Genomic DNA, 5,632 nt, shown 5'->3' with positions numbered 1-5,632 from the left:
AGCTGAAAGAAGATTTTTCGGTCGGGACACGGGGTGTCGTTCGATATGTCTATAGGACGGAATTCAATTCTTCAACCTAGAGGCCTTTGACTTCATTCAGTCGGGTCTTTAGTCCATGCAGAATAGTCCGATTGGTCACCTCGACTTCATCGTTGGACTGTGGGTGCCCGACCGAGGTCAGTCAGTGCGTGATATGAAATCTCGCGCAGAACTTCTGAAAGTCTTGGTTGTCGAATTGTCGTCCATTGTCGGTAATAATGGTGTGCGGTAGTCCGAACCTGAAGATGATAGACTTCTGGATGAAGTCTTCCATCTTCCACTTGGTGATCTGCATCAGAGGTTCGGCTTCTATCCACTTAATGAAGTAGTCTATTGCGACGACTATGAACTTCCTTTGGTCAGATGTCAGAGGGAAATGATCGAGTATGTCGATCCCACACTGGGCGAAGGGCCACGGGGCGACAATAGGAGTGATTTGGCTGGCTGGTCGGTGTTGTATGTTGGCGTACCCCTGGCATGGCTTACACCTCCGAACCAACTCAGCCACGTCCTTTCTCATGGTGGGTCAGTAATAACCCTGCCGTAGGACTTTGTAGGCCAAGAATTTGCCCCCCAAGTAGTTTCCGCAGATCCTTTCATGTACTTCTCTGAGCGCGTAGTCTGTGTCAATCGGTCTCAAGCACCTGAGCAAGGGAAGGGAGAACGACCTTTTATAGAATCGGCCATCCATTATCATGTATTGGGAGGCCACCCATCGGAGTCGTTTGGCTTCTGTGAGATCTTCAAGGCTGGTTCCGTCGGTCAGATACCGTACGATTGGGTCCATCCAGCTTGATTCGATCGTCAGTTGCAGCACCTCTTCGACCCTATCGATGCTGGGCTGGTCGAGACTCTCCACCAGTGTCCGACCCAAGGCGTGGTAGGCTGATGTCGCAAGCCTGGAGAGTGCATCGGCCCGAGCATTCTCCGACATGAAAATGTGGGAGATCTCGAAATACTTGAGGTGTGCCACGAGACCTCTCACCTTCTAAAGATATTTTGCCATGGTCGGGTCTCGCACCTCAAAGTCGCCTTTAACTTGCCCCACGATCAGCTGGGAGTCGGAGAAGACTCTGAGGCTGTCGATTTCGAGCTCCTTCACTACTCTTAAGCCAGCGAGAAGCGCTTCATACTCGGCTTGATTATTGGAGGCTCTAAAGTCGAACCAGAGGGCATACTCGGTAACCACTCCCTCTGAGTTGGTGAGCAGGAACCCGGCCCCGCTCCCTCGAGTATTGGAAGCTCTGTCGATGTGCAACACCCAGGTAGACCCGGGGTCAGGTTTGGAGATTGCAACTTCCTCGGGGCTCCCGCCTTCCGATCCTTGGTCGGTTGTCGGGCACTCTGCAACAAAGTCGGCCAAGACCTGGGCTTTCAAGGCTGATCTTGGTCGGTACTGAATGTCGAACTCACTCAGCTTCATTGCCCATTTCGTCAGTCGTTCTGATGTATCGGGACGATGCAAGATCGCTCTCAGGGGCTGGTCGGTGAGGACCACGATAGCGTGCGCTTGGAAATACGGGCAAAGTCGTTGTGCAGACACGATCAGGACGAATATCATCTTCTCCATCTTTGAGTATCGAACTTCAGCTTCGTGGAGCACTTTACTGGTGTAGTATATGGGTTGGTGAATTCGGCTCTCATTCTTCTGGATGAGCACTGAGCTAACCGCCTCTGGGGAGGTTGCCAAATAGAGGTACAGTATTTCTCCAACTTCCGACTTTACAAGCAGTGGCGGGGAGGCCAGGTACCTTTTTAGATTCTCGAAGGCCTGCCGGCACTCTTCCGAACAAGAGAAGTCCTTCGCCTGTCTCAGAGTCTTGAAGAACAGAAGGCATCTCTCTGCCGACCGAGAGATGAATCGACTGAGTGCGATGATCCTTCCGTTAAGCTGCTGGACCTCCTTCTTGGTGCCCGGACGCCGCATGTCGATGATTGCCTTTATCTTCTCAGGGTTAGCCTCAATTCCTCGTTGAGAAATGAGGAACCCGAGAAACTTTCCTGAAGTCACCCCGAAGGTGCACTTAGTCAGATTTAACCTCATCCGATGTCGTCGAAGAGTGCGAAAAATCTCTTCGAGGTCTTGGACATGGTCTGAGGTCTGCGCATTTTTCACCAACATGTCATCCACGTACACCTCCATGTTGCACCCGATTTGGTCCTTGAAGACCTTATTGACGAGTCGCTGGTAGGTGGCCCCGGCATTCTTCAGTCCGAAGGGCATTACCCTGTAGTAGTAAAGGCCCTTCGCGGTCACAAAGGCTGTGTGCTCCTCGTCTTCAGGCGCCATCCGGATCTGATTGTATCCGGTAAAGGCATCCATGAAGCTGAGCAGTTGATGCCCAGACGTCGCTTCTACCAGCTGGTCGATTTTTGGAAGTGGAAAGCTGTTCTTCGGGCAGGCATGATTTAGGTCGGTATAGTCAATGCAGATCCTCCGCCTCCCGTTGGCCTTTTTTACCATGACAACATTGGCGAGCCAATCGGGGTACGCGATTTCTCTGATGAAGCCTGCCTCGAGTAGCTTGTCCACTTCTTCGTCGATGGCCTTCTGTCTTTCAAGAGTGAAAGATCGCTTCTTCTGCCTCACCGGCCTCACTCCAGGGTTGATGTTGAGTCGGTGAGTCATTGTCTCCGAAGAGATGCCGGATATATCCGTTGCCGACCAAGCGAATACGTCGGCATTGGCCTTCAGCAGCTCTACTAGCTGCCGTTGCTCAGGGTCGGATAACTGAGATCCGACCTAGACCACTCGTTCGGGATTCCTCACTATCAGGACGGAAACCAGCTGTTCGGTCGGTTCGCCCCGTTCTTCCTCTCCCCACTGGTCCAACTTGTCGGCCGTCAGGGAGTCCTTTGCTTCATTACTTCGAGCAGAGATTTGGAAGCATCGCCGAGTGAGCTGCTGATCCCCGCGCATCTCTCCGACTCCATTTTTGGTCGGAAACCGAACCAGCAGGTGGTAAGTCGAGATTATAGCTTTGAGGGCGTTTAGCCCGGATCTTTCAAGTATGGCGTTGTAGGCCGAAGGTACTCGGACGACCGCAAAGATTAGGTGGATGGTGCTTTGTCATGGTTCGGTTCCAGCAGTCACGGGAAGAGTAACTTCTCCTTCCACCGTGATGGCTTCCCTGGCAAAACCCACCAGGGGCGTGGAGACTCTTTCGAGCCGATCAGCCGACAGTCACATTCGAGAGAAGGTCGAGTAAAATAAAATATTAGTCGAACTTTCATTATCAACAAAGATTCTTCTTACATCATAATTTGCTATTGTTGCTGAGACAACAACAGCATCGTCATGGGGAGTTTGGATTCCCCGAGCGTCCTCATCTGTAAAAGTAATTACATCATCTTGGCGTAGCTTCTTCGTCGGCTCCTCTCCAGCAGTCGTCCTCAGGTCCAGTCATTTGGAGATCATGTTGATGACCCCGGTCGTGGGCTGATTGTTCATCGCCTCCTCAGTCGGTTGGGATCGTCGATCGGGGACAGATCGAGTCGGCGGTTTCCTTTAGAATTTTTCGAGATACCCTCGGCATATGAGGGCCTCAATCTCATCCTTGAGTTGGATGCACTGCTCGATGTTGTGGCCGTGGCCTCGATGAAATCGACAGTACTTTCATCGGTCGAGGCCTTTTGCCTTCAAAGGCGGAGGCCGTTGCAAATATTCTTCCCCTTCGATCTCCATCAAAATCTACGCACGAAGAGCAGAGAGGGGAGTGTAGGAGTCATACCTGGGATGCATCGGCCATGGACTTCGCCGTCGAGGCGATCTCGGGCTCCGTCGTTGGGGTGAGATCTGTTTGTCGGTCGGGGGCCTGCTAGGCTCGGCAGGGGCCCGACCTTTCCTTCGCTTCTCTTTGGGGCCCTTGGCCTCAGTCAGGCATCAGTCGGAAGCTCCTTCGTCTGTGTGCATGTATTTATACGCACACTCTAGCAGTTCAACGTATGTCTGGGGAGGGTCTTGTCCAAGGAGTATGTAAATCAGGATCCCCTTAGCCCCCTCTTCATGGCTGAAATAGCCATATCTTCGTTGAGATCCCGAACCTCGAGCGTGGCCGCGTTGAATCGCGTCACGAAGTATCGGAGCGTCTCGTTTTTCCCGTGCTTGAGAGAAAAAAGACTGTCCGAGATTCGTGGGGGCTTCCGGCTAGTGCTGAAATGGGTCACGAAAGCATGTTCGAGCTGACCAAATGAGTGAATGCTTCCCGAGCGGAGGCCAGAGTATCAGGCCCTGGCGGCCTTGCGAAGTGTGACGGAGAAGCCGATGCAGAGAAGGGCATCGGTCGCTCCTTGGATCGTCATGAGAGCCTTGTAGCTCTCCAGATGGTCAACTGGATCAGTGGAGCCATCGTAGGGCTCCACATGAGGCATCTTGAACCGACTAGGGATCGGCTCGTCGAGGATAAGTCAGGAGAGAGGTTGGGTGATCTGGAAGTCGACGTCGTTCGAGGACTTCTGTCCGTCCACCTGCAGCTGGGCAAGCTGATGATCGATTTTTTCGAACCTGCGTTCGTAGTCGTCGGCCCATCGGTGCTGAGAGACCCCGAGGGTGGAGTCTCCCAACGAATCTGAGAGAGAGGCGGACGGTGTTCGCGGTCGCTTCTCCTTCCTTACTCGTTCCAGCTGGGAAGGAGACGGTCGTCGGGACCTGTGGATATCATGTCGTGTCCGTCTTTCCCTCTCTCGATGGGAGTGCTGTGACGGCTGCTCCTGAGGAGGGGACAGAGACTGACGCGAGCGTCGCGGCTGCTCCTGGATGGCATCGGGTGTGCCGCCGGTTGCTCCATCGCGAGTGCGGCAACCGAGTTGGTTGTTGTCGAAGGCTCTTGACCGCGTCTGTTAGCACGGTCATCTGCCGCACGATCGCTACGATCTGCGTCTCCGTGGTCACCACAGGATGCGGAGAGCTAGGTTCCGCCATGAAGGGTGGAGGAGAGCCTCTTCCCGACGGAAGAGTGCCTCACCGATCCGGTGGCCCTCGATCGCTGAGCCCTGGTTCTTGTCATTTCGAAAGGATGTTTCAAGTTCTGTGGGGATCGTGATCCCTGTCACCCCCTTCCTGGTGTGCCAAATCTGTTGCGGCCAATCCCCTCGTTGTCTGGTCGCCGGGAACGAGCACCTGCAAGGGAAGTCCACACTGACCAGAGATGCCTCCGACGGGGACCCTCCGACGGTCAAGTCAGAGAGGAGACTAGGCAACAGTAGAAAAGAATCAGGGAGCTCAGCAAGAGAGAGAGAGAGCTAAAGAGGGGGGAGTTCAGGGGTTTCGAAAGAACCTCCTCTGCAGCACTGTTGCCTTCCTCGTTTTATAGTAGAGCGCGGCATGGCGCCGTCATTAATGGCGCAGACAATTGGGGGAGTTGTCAAGTCGCCGGAGGCTGTCAGAGTCGCCGCGGACTGTCAAATCGCCGTGGGCCATCACATCGCTGGGGTTAATCTATGTTCTTAGCAGGACAATGTCCCAGGGTGGCTATGTCGCATGCCTTTGTCAGAATGGCGGCCCTCAGCAGTCGTACGGCGTTTGGGGGAGCCGACCGACCATACGTCGGTATTTGATTGTGGGATGTCGGGGAAGACCCAGGGACCCTCCGAC

Source organism: Elaeis guineensis, chromosome 1 (assembly GCF_000442705.2).
Source record: "Elaeis guineensis isolate ETL-2024a chromosome 1, EG11, whole genome shotgun sequence".
Classification (NCBI taxonomy): Eukaryota; Viridiplantae; Streptophyta; class Magnoliopsida; order Arecales; family Arecaceae; genus Elaeis; species Elaeis guineensis.
Note: the sequence above shows the minus strand (reverse complement) of the source record.